Here is a 14,655-nt window from a genome sequence, read left to right as displayed (position 1 = left end):
GATTCATTTAAGATATTCAGAGAACAAATATATCATCATGAGCAGTGGCGATAAGCACGCTCGCGAATGTTCATTCATCGCTTACATAGTCCGTCCTTTTATGGCTCGCGAAACGACATTTTTATTCTGAACAAGATCATGCAACTAGACGAGTTTCGGCGCTTATATTTATACCTCGGAACACTGAGAACGCTTTTCGTTGTTGAGTAAAGGCCCCAACACACGTACGCGTTGCAGCGCGTCAACGCGTGACTTTTTGACGCGGCGTCGCGCCCTCTCCCTATGGAGAGGGAGGGCGCGCAGCTTCGCATAGCCGCGCGCCCTCTCTCCCCATAGGGAGAGGGCGCGACGCCGCGTCAAAAAGTCACGCGTTGACGCGCTGCAACGCGTACGTGTGTTCGGGCCTTAAGGGCGACGGAAAACGCAGAAACCACAGTAAGGCTCGCTGACGCTTGCTTAACAGGACTCGCAGCTAGCGCGAACAAACCTTGCATTCATTGCAAAGGTGGCGAACGAACGATGTAGAACGAATTACACACTTGCAGACTCGATGCATTTAATTGCGGAAGTACGCAAAAGAGTAAGCAAGTCATTATGCCAGCTCTGGCCAAGCCGCCACGATCTTTCGCGGACTGCAACGGTCTTCGCGCACGTAGCACGCAGAAACTACGCATGCAACAAGCTGGAATGCACATATTACAGACTAAGAGTGAGAAACGTATTAGCATCAACGCTTTTCTTCTGCGGACGCTTCAACCCACCGTGATCGAAGTGCTTGCTGCGCACCATCGGAAAGCGCCTTCCCGTTCCGACACTTGACAAGCCATTCTCGGCGATGTTGCACGTCGCCGGGACTGCAAGCTTGTGCAAAATGTGCGGCATTGCGGAATTGACAGTACCTCACCTTGGAAACTGAAACGTTTTCGGCAGCTACGGAGCGCAGGATGACGATATAGAAACAGGAGCCCCGTACACTTCCACACACCGCAAAGCCGACGTATCCACATTAGCGCAGCGACGGTGCCGCCTATAGGCCGATCTCCCGGCCAATAGTACAGCAAGGGTGTGTGAAGGGGCAGTGAGGGTGAAGAGGAGAGATGTGAGGCTGATGAGGAGGAATAGGAGGGTACAACATATCAGAGCCGCGTATAGTATAATATAGCAATAGGGTGGAAAACGGAAGCAATGGTGAGGAGAAGAGATGTGAGGGTAAGGAAGATGAAAACGAGGAGGGAAAAGCATAGCATAGCCGTGTATATATAACACCGCATATCACATTGTTGCGAAAGGGAAGCGAGCGTGAGGAGAAGTTAAGTAAGGGTTAGGAGGAGTTAAAACTGAAGAGGGAAAGGAGGAAGGGAGAGGGCGCCCCTGCATCACGAATGAGGTTTCCTTTCCCGCCATGGAACGCCGAGCAGACTCCACGCCTGGAACGACAGTGGCGCCGAAGAGCATGCGAATGACTGCTCCGCACTTCCTACAGCTTTCAAGTTGAGTGCAACTGAATAATCGTTAGTAGACAATATTGTCGTGTTTCGTCGGGAGTGGAAACCGCCGCCGAAGGAAGAATGCGGGAGCAGAACTGAACGTGGTTTATTCCATGCCAGCGTGCAGTGGAATGCGGCTTCGCGGCCGCATGTCTGGGTTTATATAATGAACGGTCGCGATAGTCGAGCCGCTGTTATCGCTCTACGGGCGATGATAACATAACACTTCTCCCCTTTTATTTAGAGGGTGAATTTGTATCCTTATACAATATTTAAAAACGGGCTTCGTATCGATCTGGTGGACGGCGTTGTCTTGACGGGTAGCGCCTTTCCGGTGCGGGTGTCTCCGATGGAGGAGCGGGCGCTGGAGGGCCAGCCTCCATGCGCACAGGCTCTTCCGACGTTGACTGGTCACCAGCCTGGCTTTGAGGGAGGGCCAGGAACCCCTCCGTGAAGTCTGGCTCCGATGCCCTTGGTGTCGCCACAGTGCCCGTGCCTGCGAGCAGCTGGTCGAGATGTCGGCGCCAGATGAACTTGCCTCTGGGTGTAGTGACTATGACTTTATAAGAGACTGGGCCAGTCTTCTTTAGCACGGTTCCACGAACCCACTTGGCTGAGCCTCTGTTTTGCGAACTAGAACACTGTCATTAATACAAAAAATTACACCATCTCCCGCTAAAGGGGACCATGAGGCGATGCGAAGCCGGAGCACTTGCACGATCGCGTTCCGTTGGCGTTCGTTGGGCATGCTACCGACCTCACGTCGTGGAACGCGAAGAGGGACGCTACGCGCGTCGTATCTTCCGTCTAGCCTGGCCGTTAATTCTCACAGGGCGAGCGGGGAACGCGGTCGACAGGCGGGCGAGAGGGGGGCAGCGTAGGAGAGGAGGGAGAAGGGGAGGGGACGCGCATGCGCTCGAGCTCATCGTGGCGTTGCGCAGGAGAGAATTTCGGCATGTCTAGCCCGCGTTTCAGAGGAAGAGTGGAAAGGGGGAGGGGAGAGGGAAAGTGGAGAGGGGAGGAGGAGAGGGTGAGTGGAGAGGAGGTGTGTGGAGAGGGTATGCGCATTCGCAGTAAGGGTGGTCACGCCGCACACCACCACCACCGGATTGAGCTCCGCCTTAAGATACTTCGCATCTAAAACAGTTACTGTTGCTCTTCCGCTGCTGCATTTGGGTGAATTGACTGTGCATCACCTTTCCCTCCACTGTAGGCTTCATGGCATCCAGTCTGGTGCGCAGTCCTTTACCCATCAACAGGTTAGCTGGAGCTTCTCCAGTCGTAGGATGAGGCGTGTTTCGGTAAGCCAATAAAAAGTTGTGAAGTGTTTCTTCGACAGACTCACCGGGCGGTGACTTGCGCAGAGCAGACTTCAACGTTTGCACGAACCGCTCCGCCAGGCCATTTGTGCTTGAATGATAAGGGGCGCTCACGACATGTCTGGCCCCGACGTCCCGCAAAACGCCTTGAACTCTTCGGACACCAGTTGTGGTCCATTGTCGGACACCGTCTCCGGCATTCCGAATCTGCAGAAAAGTTCGCGCACGCAGGCAACAGTACGCTCGGACGTTGTGCTTCGCATAATGAACACTTCCGGCCACTTTGAGTGGGCATCTACAACCACCAAAAACAGTTCTCCGGAAAGGCCCCGCAAAATCCAAGTGAATTCGCCTCCATGGTGCGGTCGGCCATGCCCAGGGATGCAGAGGTGCCTTACATGGATCATTCCGTTGTGCCTGGCAGGCTTGGCAACTTCGTACATTTGTCACTAAATCTGCATCAATTGACGGCCACCACACGTAGCTGCGAGCTAACTTCTTGCTCCGCACAATGCCGGGATGGCCTAGGTGCAGTTCTTCGAGCACTGATTCCCGAAGGGGGGACGGGATAACAACCCTGAGGCCATACATGAGGCACCCTTGATGCACGCTGATCTGCAAACGTCGGTCGAAAAATGGTTTTAAGCTCACATCGCGCAAGTGCAATGACCAGCCTATGCTTGTAAGCTGGAGCACTTTACTGAGCACCGGATCACGTGCTGTAGCGCGTGCAATCTCTTTGGCGGACACAGGCATAGAGTCGAGGCGCAAGACAGAAAACGATTCCACGCCTTCGCATGTGCTGTCTTCAGGTCCCTGGAGCGGGAACCTTGAAAAAAGTCTGCTTCTGCGTTGTCACTGGAATTTTTTGTACACGAGCGAGTACTTGTAAGCTGACAACGTGACGGCCCATCGCTGTAAACGTGCTGCTGCAATGGGTGGAATGCCTGTTTTTTGTCCCAAGATTGTTTGCAACGGCTTGTGATCCGTAATCAACGTGAAGCATCTTCCATAGATGTAGAAATGAAACTTTTTGACGGCAGAGATAATGGCCAGCGCTTCTTTTTCTAGCTGACTGTACTTTTTTCGGCGTCAGTTAATGTGCGCGACGCATAAAACACAGGGCGAGAGCTTCCATCTTCCGTTACATGCGAAAGTACTGCGCCGACACCGTACTGGGAAGCGTCACATGCGACTTGCAAAGGTTTATCTGGGTCGTAATGCGCCAGGATCGAGGATGACGCCAACGTAATCTTGATTTCCTCGACGCCACTTGACACGATTCATCCCAGAGCCACGACTGGTCGCGACGCAGCAGTTTGTAAAGTGAACTCGCCAGAGTAGACAATCGAGGCAGAAACTTCGCATAGTAATTTACGATCCCCAGAAACGATTGCAGTTGCTGCTCGCTTGTGGGTGCGGAAGCTTTCATGAGCGCTTCTATCTTGTCTGGCGTTGTACTGATCCCTGCTGCACTGATAACATGACCCAGATACTGTAATTCTGTTTGGAAAAACGAACACTTTTCTTTCTTTACTCGAACACCGCGGTCATTCAACCGCTTCAGAACCGCTTCGAGGTTTGCGAAATGTTCGTCCGGTGTCTTGCCGGTAATGAGAACGTCATCTAAGTAGCAGCTGACACCTTTTAGGTCCTTCAACATTGTGTCCATAATTCTTTGGAAAATGGAAGGTGCCGAAGAAACCCCGAACGGCAGTCTGTTTACGGAAAAAAGGCCTTTATGAGTATTTAGTGTCAAGTACTTTCGGGACGACTCCGGCATTACTACCTGTTGAGACGCTCGATTGAGGTCAATCTTCGAAAATTCTTGGCCCCCTGCGAGTGCCGCGAACAACTCGTCCACTCTTGGAAGCGGATATCGGTCAGTTTCAAGACAAGGATTTAGAGTGGTCTTGTAATCGCCGCATAGTCTTATGCCACCGTCTTTCTTGACCACTGGCACAACCGGCGTGGCGTAGTCACTTGTCACGACTGGTGAAATGACTCCCATGTCTTCTAACTTCTTAAGCTCAGCCTCGACTGCTGGTTGCAATGCAAATGGCACACTTCTTGCCTTCAAAAATTTTGGCACGCTACCTTCTTTCAGCAACAACTCCGCTCTTTCTTCTGTAATTGTCCCCAGTTCGTCTTTAAACAAACTTGTATTTGTCTAGAAGAGCGCGTAGTCTGGTACATGTAGAATTTTCCAACCTGGGAATAGCGTTGAGCTTGAAAATACGGCTCCAGTCGAGTCTGATGGCGTGCAACCATTGACGACCTAGCAGAGGCGGTCCCTTTTCTCTCGTGATGTAAAGAAGCAGCTGGGCACGGCCACGTGGGCAACTCCGACAGGCTGGATGATGGCTCCCTCGAACGACCGCAGCTTCAGCGTCGTTGGCATGACCTTGGTTGAGGGAAACATTTGACGAAACTGATTCAAATACATCACGGTCACAGTAGCCCCAGTATCCAACTCCATTTCCAGAGGTAGGTCTTGTACTTGAATTGAAATTTTTATCGGCTCTAGACCAGGCGAAAAAATTTCCTTCATGCTAACAGAAGCTTGAACGGGACGCAATATTTTCATCGCGTTTCGGCGTGCTCCCTTCATCGTTTTCTGCTTGTTAGCTTGGCACGCTCTTTGAATGTGTCCTTTCTTATCACATTTGAAACAGATGGCAGCGATGTGCGGGCACAGTCTGCTTGCATGCTTCGCAGACCCACAGCGGTAGCATTTTCCCTGCGTCATATCAGTTGTCCCAACCGCTTCGACTCTGTGAACGCCTGGTACGCTTGATTCTGAAGCGTGCGCTTAGGCCACGCTCTTTTTAGCTGCTTCCATGGCTAGCGCTCGTTCTACGGCTTTCTGGAATGTTAGCTTGTTATCCTCCGTAAATAACACGCGCTGTATATCTTCTCGGCACAGACCACAGACAAAACGATCCCGCAGTGGCTGATCGTGGGCGGATTCAAATTCGCATGTCTGTGCCAATTTCCGCAACTGCGCAACATCTTCACAAATTGATTCAGTCTCAAGTTGCGATCTTCTGTGAAATTTTGAACGTTCGCTAATGACCGACGGCTTCGGTGACAAATCGTCACGAAGAAGTTTCTTTAACAACTCGAAACCTTTAGCTGACGGCAATTCCGGCGCGGTCACTGACTTGAGTAGACCAACACCCTTGTTACACGGGCACGCTAACCTCAGTTACGGCAAACCTCAGTTCCCTTAAACCGCAGGTACATCCAGTTAGACGGAAAGCCTAACCGCAGTTATCCCACTAACCGTGGTTGCTCCGAACCGAGGTTGACCACCTCAGTTAAGTGAAGCTAACTAGCAAAATGGCGGCACCCAAGTCGGTGGTCGAAGGCAGCGTGGCTCAACTGGAGGCTGAAACGTCTTACCGAAAGCAAGTAAACTTGCCTTTCTCAAGAACAGAAGTGCCGAGACGCGAAGCAGTCCGTCAAAACAAACCACGCACCAAACACGGCTACACGGCGATCAAACGTATCAACCAACGGATTGTCTTGGCTTTCGCACCGACCGTAAGTTGACTTCGCCCATAGTTGCGAGACTAGTCGTTATTTAAGCGAAACATTGTCAAAACACTTGATGGAATAAGCTCAGGGACTGCAGATACAAGGAGAAAGGATTTATTTTAACTGAAATGCATTGTATTTGTCAGTATTTTTTTTATAAAAACTGCTAAACGTTTATATTGAAATCACCAAAACTTAGTATCACGTGACCTGCTTCAGCGACCCAAACTAAGGACCACTTTTCGCGTGTAACATGGCCAACCGCAGTTGGCGCTAACTATAGTTTATTCCGGTTAACTGAGGTCCGGAAGGAACTGAGGCTAGCGTGCCCGTGTAACTAGGGTATAAGTCTTTGGGCCTATGAGGCTCAAAAAAGCGTGTACCTTGTCGTCCACGGGGATACGGTTGACCTGAAGAAATGATGACAAGCGTTCCTCGTACGACGGCCAGTCGCTTATAGACTCGTCGAACGGCTCGATGTGTCCCAGTCGACCCACGACTTGCGTCACTACCCCCGCCGCCGGACCTTCCATTTCCATGTCAGCTTGCCGCACATTTGGTCAAGGTCCCGTACTCGTCGCCAATGTCGTGTTTCGTCGGGAGTGGAAACCGCCGCTGAAGGAAGAATGCGGGAGCAGAACTGAATGTGGTTTATTCCATGCCAGCGCGCAGTGGAATGCGGCTTCGCGGCCGCATGTCTGGATTCGTATAATGAACGGTCGCGATAGTCGAGCCGCTGTTATCGCTCTATGGGCGATGATAACATAACAAATATAATGGTCCAACGAAACAAATAGAGACATTGATATTGCCAGTGCATGACAGCTCACTTATGAATCTGATTTGACTTAATACTGTTGCGTTATCTGCATGTTTCATGTACACGTGTTTGTATTTTGTGTCGAAGTTTAGTGCACTTCTGTTACCGGACTCTGCTCATGCCTATTTCTCTTATGTCTTAGCTTTAAGACTGCCTGTTTATACTAGATATCATGTACTAGACAGATGTACAATGCTGCGCTGTCTTCTTGATTTTGGTAGCCTTCGCTATCTTTAATATCCTGTCATAAGGGGTAGCCCATATCATATATTAAAAGGCGTAACGCACTTATGCGAAAAATAGCAATGCAGTAATAAATGTATTCGTAAGAATCCGGCCTCGTTCTGATCTCTTGTGGAGAGAGTTATATGAGTGAGCAGCAGGAATGCACGAAATTTCCTGATGTGCCACAGCTCATGCAGGCATGAACAGCAGTTCATGAGAGTGAAACGGATGGCTGTAAAGAGCACATGTAAGAGATTGCACTTATCCAGAAGGGCAATGACAATATGAAATAAGAAATTTACAGTTTCGCCGCAAGAGTGAAGCAATGAATGCCATAGCAACAAATTGGAATGTTACACGAAGTGAGGCTGGCAGCTTTAGGAGCAATATTGGTTGTAGTACCAAACATGAGCTGCCTAAACAAGCAGGTGTGCTGCGTCATGGTAAGATCAATATTAGGAGAGACTCGACGGCCACGACGAGCCCTTTGTAGAATCGTGATGCTGATGGACAGCGGCTCCCGTGGGCAGTGCATTTGAGGTGGCAAAGTGTAATACGGCTTGCACGTGACGTAAGCATAATATGGCTTGCACATGCCGCCGTACTGGTGCTCCGACTTGATGGCGATATGATGATATCAGTATGTCATATACAATGCCACGGAATGCTGCCGGCGTATGTGCGAGAAATTACGGCGGAGCCATCGCGCGCTTAAATGTCATGTAGATACAATTGCAACGCTGATCGCTTGTGCACGAGAGCCCGCGGATCGCCCGCGGGGCCGCGCCTTAGAGAAGGGGAACCGACGGCAGTTCCTTCTTTGTATGGCTGCGCTAAGCTGCAGCCTAGCCCCTTTGTGCAATCTCCCGGGTAGTTAGTGGACAAGCCTCTGCGACACGGAAACACGGAAGCGGCTCAGAGATGCAGGTACGACCAATTGTTCAGGACAGCTATAGGAGGAGGAGGAGAAGGAGAGAAAGGAAAGGCAGGGATGTTAACCAGTCTAGAAGGACCGGTATGCTACCCTACACTGGGGGAAGGGATGGGGGAGGACAGCTATAAGTAGCTGGTATGCGCTTGTGGCTGAATTGCCGAACGATTCTCGCTGCTCAGTATATATATATATATATATATCTCCCACTAAAAGGAACTATGTGGGGATGCGAAGCAGTGCATGGGTCGATTAAAGTTCCGTTCATCACTGGCACCATGCCCGATGTTAACGCGTCCTTGCAAGTGGAGCACACCATGAATTCACTGTGGTTGCTGTTGCTGTTACTCGTCCCGAACTCTTGTTGGAGCACGCCGCGCGGGCTCATCGCGCGTCTGTAGAATCTCCTTCCCCGACGCCATCACGTGATTGCTGAAAGAGTGTTAGTGGGAGAGGCCGCAGCGTCAAACGCAGCCCCTTACACAGGCCCGAACGCGCTAGCGCGTGCCAGCAGACGTGGTTTTGTCTGCATTACGCCAAGATAGGATAGCATACGGCAGCCCGGGCCCCTAAAGTGCTCTGCACGTATCATCATCAAGGCGGTCGAAGAACAAGAGGAAGAAGACTTCTCCTTTGCGCGAGCGAGCGCTGCGCCGCGACTGTTGCGTGAGTAGGCGCATGCGCAGTGGAGCACGGACGCCACCGCAGGACACAGCCCCCAGCATAAGTTCCTTCGCATCTAAAAAATATATCGAGATGGTCCCTTACTGAAGCTTTTGTCTTAGTTGAAACCGACGTATTCAGAGCAGTGCCTAATGTCTGAACTTTGTCGGGTGGTACTTCGAATCACACTTTACAAAGTTTGTTTCAATTCCATGTGGAGCTATATAATCATGCGTTTAATGTTTCTTTTACAGCGAAAGCTGTTATGAGATCATTTCACCGGCCGTTTTTGGCGCCGTAGTTGTCCGCCGCCGCCGCCGCTGCCGCCGCCGCTGCCGCCGCCGCCGCCGCCGGTGTCCGTAACCAGTATCGCTCGAAATAAGAAAAAAATCCCAGGATGGAACGAGGTTCGAACCTGGGCCCTCTGCGTGGGAGCCCAGTATTCAACCTCTGAGCCATTCCGGTGCTTGGAACTGCTATGCAAAAAGGTCCTATACAGTAGTAAGACCGAAAGACGAGCTAGTTGGTAGAAATTTATCTTGAGTAGCTTTTAGCGCAAAAAAAAGGACAGGGACACAGAGGGAGGTTCCCTCCCTCTGTGTCCCTGTCCTTTTTTTTTGCGCTAAAAGCTACTCAAGATGAAGTCCTATACAGACTTCATGTCGGGAAGAAACCACATTAGCATATGCAATATAGCGTGGTAGATAAGCACCAAGCGTCGCGCAACGCGTCGCACAACGCGAATTCTGTAACCAGGCGTCACACAATGCTAATTGCGCAATGAGTATGTTGTTGAATGCTTCCAACCCATTACAAAGGACTCTGCCATAATTCTTCATCGTCGTCAGGCACAGCATCAACAAAGTGCGTATAATGTCTTACATGCGTTTAGAAGGTACCACGGCTCTTCGTAGAATGACGAAAAATGGCCCAGTGCCTGCTGCCCTACTTCTCAAACATTACAATGTTTTATAGCGTTGTGGGTTCCTCGCAAGTGCACTTGTAGTGGTTGCCAAGGAAGCCCATAAGCGCGTGATCCATTTCCTCGGGGTCTCAGATAAATTACAGTGATTTAGAGCGTAGTGGGTTTCTCGCAAGTGCACTTGTATTGGTTGCCAAGGAAGCCCATCAGCGGATGTTCCATTTCCTCGGGGTCTCAGTAAAATTACAATGATTTAGAGCGTAGTGGGTTCCTCGCAAGTGCACTTGTATTGGTTGCCAATGAAGCCCATCAGGGCATGATCCATTTCCTCGGGGTCTCAGTAAAATTACAATGATTTAGAGCGTAGTGGGTTCCTCGCAAGTGCATTTGTATTGGTTGCGAAAGAATCCCATAAGCGCATGATCCATTTACTTGGGGTCTCAGTAAAGTTCCTCACCCCATCCCGTCTCTCTCCCCCGCCACGGTGGTCTAGTGGTTATGGCGCTCGACTGCTGACCCGAAGGTCGCGGGATCGAATCCCGGCCGCGGCGGCTGCATTTTCGATGGAGGCGAAAATGTTTGAGGCCCGTGTACTTAGATTTAGGTGCACGTTAAAGAACCCCAGGTGGTCGAAATTTCCGGAGCCCTCCACTACGGCGTCTCTCATAATCATATGGTGGTTTTGGGACGTTAAACCCCAGATATTATTATTATATATCCCGTCTCTCTCCCACGGCAACGTATGTTGTACAGCATGACGGGAGAGGGAAATAGCAACCGGGCGTCACCCAATGCAAATTACTTAACTGGTGGGCCGTTTAAAGCTTCCAACCCATTACAAAGGGCTGAGCCATAATTCTTCATCATCATCAGTCGTCTCGTCAACAAAGTACACATAATGCCTTACAGACGTGCGGCTGGTGCCTCGCTTCTCCACAGAATGACGAATAATGGCTTAGTAGGTGCTTCCCAACTTCACAAAAATTGTGATTTATGGCGTAGTGGGTATCTTTCTAGTGTACTTGTATTGTAGCCCCAAGAGGGCTGACAAGGGGCTCTAGAAACGCAGCTCTTCCAGCTTTCGCTGTGACTGTGCTGCGGTTTCAGCGCAGGCCTGGCGTTTTTTAATTTCCCCTTAGCGAAATTAGCGCATTTGGACAGCGGCGTTTGCGTATTAGTTGCTCTATCGAGCTGTTGTTCGAGCTAGTTTCAACAGCTAGATTTTCATAGAACGTGGTGCAGCGAACAATTAAAGACTGAAGCAAGAGCTTCCGACGAGCATTGTGCAAATAGTCGAAACATAGTGAGATATAAGATAAAAAAATTAAGAAGTAGGCTTGTCAAAGCATATATATCACAAATGTCAAAAAATAAGTCGTGTTACCAAATTTTCTCTGTGGCTGGTTGAATAGTTGTCTGTAATAATGTCAATCATTGCCAATTGTCTTGTTAAACGTCATGGTAAACATTATGATGCATCAATTTTGTAACCAGGGAAACATTACTGTATACAGCAACCACGTCGGCTTCTAAAGGTTCATCTGTGAATGACACCATTTATTTTACGCCTGACAACACTAATGAGATCAGTAAGTATACCAAATGCATCTTTTCTATGTTCAAGAATTATCTAAATAAAATACACAGAAATGGAACACAAATCGGCGCATTATTATCTCTTATACGCTCACAATACGTATATTCACATGCTTCAGCAAGCATCCATTTCTGTAACTGGAAGCTGAATTAAAGCGGAATCACAGTAAACTTGGAAGTGAACAGCTTCAATTGTGAATATTGTATAAGGTATTGACACAATAGCCAGGTGCTTAGATATACAGGGTGTTTTTTTTAGATAATACAGACTTTCTATAAAAACCCTATGACAGTAATGCTCCTGCCGTTTTCGCACAAGAACTCCACGTCCTGGCGGAAATACTTTGCCCGAGTTTAAACGACACTATTACGACTAATTAACCACAACGCGTTAATTAACTTTTTAATTATTGACTTGAGGACAGGTATTTATATCTCAATGTTGTAGTGCGCGCCAATTTATGGCATACCCGTTTTTTAGAAATCGCGAAAGTTGCACGTAGGTCGATATATTCATCATCAAATTTTAAGGGCGAAATCAAAACTGATCTCTTACAGCGGAGGTGTAAAATGCAACACCTGCTTCATCTTGCGGCCTCCGTCCGCGTACGTCCACGTTCAGCCACGAACATAAACAAACCGACGTGTCCTCCTCGGAGCGAGCGATGACGTCCCATAATGATGCAATCATACGGCGTCACCATGAAGCCGCAGATCGCGAAACTTTATGACGTCTCCACATGACGTCGCTAGATCACGTCATCAATTGAGATAATAAATCGGTAAAACATGGGTAGATCCCAGAGACACTGCAACACTCAGTGAGATATACGAGGGCTATTCAAAAAGTAAGGACCGTTTTTTAATATTTAAATATATACACGTCAAAATAAATATTTATTTTTGCAGCGCCATCTGTTATAGATACAAGCCCGCGAAGTCGAAGCAGCGCGGAAGCAACGGCAAGAAAACCTCGAAGAGGTACGGGCGCGGGATGCAGCGGCCAAGCGCCGAAAGCGGTCGCTACCTGATGTTGGTGGCGCCGACGCGCGCTTCAAGCGAAATTTCCTCGACCACACGTTCGGCCACAGCTGCAAGTTCTGCGACAGCTTGTAGTCCGATAACAACGTGACCACAATCGCTACTATAACAACGTGAGGCGTCTTTATATGACAGTAAAGGAATTGTACGGAGCATTCACGATTTACCCGATTATCTCCGAGCCAGCTTCTCAAATCATCATTCACTTTGTGGATATGGCGTGATCCTTTTTTTTGGTTACGCTCACTTTCAAAGTACTAAGTACCACTGTTGTACCGGGAAAGAGTATACAGTGAAAGGCTTCCTGTATTGAAATATTGCAACATGTATAAGTGGCTGAAAGCATTCGTGCAGCATCAGTGATAGAAAAATTTCGTTTTTGCCCACTGGAGTACTTTAGTGTATTTTCAATGTCTGTGATGGCAAAGGCCGCGGGAACACTTAGCGTTCACCTGTCAGAACACCAATGCGGGTAAATCGTCGTGAATTCCAGATGTCTGTGTGAAGCTCACGTACACTGCAGATCGACACAAGGCTTTCAAATGGCTTTGCGCGAATTGTGTTCGTCGTTTAAATTCCCATAATTTACTCCTTTCGAAAGCGACGAGCGCGCGCGAGCTTAACCTGTGCCGTCGATTAAGCGGGCGAACTGAAAGTTAGATGCGCTCGGTGTAAATCACAACTAGTCGTTCGGCCGTAGACCAACCGTGAATCCGTGTCTGTGGCTCCGACTAGTGGCCTGATCTCCGATCACAGGATGAATCTCGAATGAACGACTCTGCGAGCGGTAAACTTTCGCTCGTTGGACGACAGCTGCCCGAAATCAAACCCGTTTGTTGCACGTTTTCACATGTGACACTATGTGTCGCCTCTTGTTTTAATGAGTGTCACGGGTGTCACGAACCGAATTGCGGTGTGCAGCACGTCAACACGGGCCTATTCGCCGCAACCAGGTCCCGGTCTCGGTGCAGTCCCTGACGCCGCAAGGGTATCGCTGCAGTCCCTGCCTTTGGGACCATTGTCTGCATATAATTTATCGTAATATATGGTGTGATTGAAAATAAACTAAAGCCATATGCTCGCGGCTCGCAGAAACAAGGAAAATGACATCTCAAATTAATGCTACAATACAGGGGACAGCCCCAGTGGCATGAGCCTGATCTACAGCCGCCTTTTATGAGTGGCAAGGTATTTAGAGGAGTTGATTGCGAGTTCAGAGAACGTTCTCCGCTAGACGAAGATCAAAAGATACAGGGCACATGTGGCGCTTCATGAGTTCAGCGCACATGTTATTTTGTCGGAGTCATCTAGTGTAAAAGTTCTCCGCAACGATTTTTATAAGAAATTGTGCGTCTGAATGATGAGTTTAAAAGTGGGCGAGACACAGTATATGGAATTCCATAACACCGGTCGCCATCACACATTGGGAGTGATTCCGCAGCGATGTCGTTAGTGCAGCAGCTGCGAAAAACTCGTTGGCGACTGCAAACAAGAAGTTAACTGTTGCTCTGTTTTACATGTAAACCATTAATTGAGCAGAACAATATTTTACGTATCCTTAAATTTGTATCCGTCACCTTTGAATACTTCGAAAATTTTGAATATTAAAGTTTTAACGCAAGCAGTATACGGGGGTGCTCCGTCGAATATTCGCACGCGTCTAGTAGTTTACAACGGATATGCAGTTTTCATTTGGCCTTGTGCTCACACAGAACCTTTTTATTATTTTTCTCTTTCAGTGCCGCATGGCAACGCGATGTCATATATATTACTGTTTACTGATTATACCAGTTGTTTCGTTCTCACAGCCTCAACTGCTTCTGACAAAAAAAGTGAGTTCTGAGTAGTACTTTCAATGGCTATTGAGATAGCGGCTATTAAACAATAATTGAACAGTTCGAATGTTTACTGAATAATTTGTTTAAATAACGTCACTGAACAGTAGTTTCAATGACTATTGAGATAGTGGCTACTAAAAAATCATTGAATGTTTCGAACGTTTACTGAATAATTTGTTTAAATAACGTCACTGAACTGTAGTTTCCTTTTTTAAAAAAATATTTATGAGAACAAAAAGTAGAAATTTTTTTCAAATATTGAACTTGAATATA

At 48.5% G+C, this 14,655-nt stretch overlaps 1 long non-coding RNA gene across 1 annotated transcript; it reads left to right on the top strand.

Annotated features, from left to right (window-relative positions):
• The first annotated feature begins 2,712 nt into the window (after window positions 1-2,712).
• LOC119399677 (uncharacterized) lies at window positions 2,713-14,412 on the top strand. The gene is made up of 3 exons (XR_007416903.1): window positions 2,713-2,788; window positions 11,402-11,496; window positions 14,284-14,412. It is a non-coding gene; the product is annotated as an uncharacterized LOC119399677 (long non-coding RNA).
• The last annotated feature ends 243 nt before the right edge of the window (window positions 14,413-14,655 follow it).

This window comes from Rhipicephalus sanguineus, chromosome 7 (genome assembly GCF_013339695.2).
Source record: "Rhipicephalus sanguineus isolate Rsan-2018 chromosome 7, BIME_Rsan_1.4, whole genome shotgun sequence".
Taxonomy (NCBI): Eukaryota; Metazoa; Arthropoda; class Arachnida; order Ixodida; family Ixodidae; genus Rhipicephalus; species Rhipicephalus sanguineus.
The sequence above is the reverse complement of the archived record's forward strand: the minus strand, read 5'-3'. Positions and strand labels throughout refer to the sequence as shown.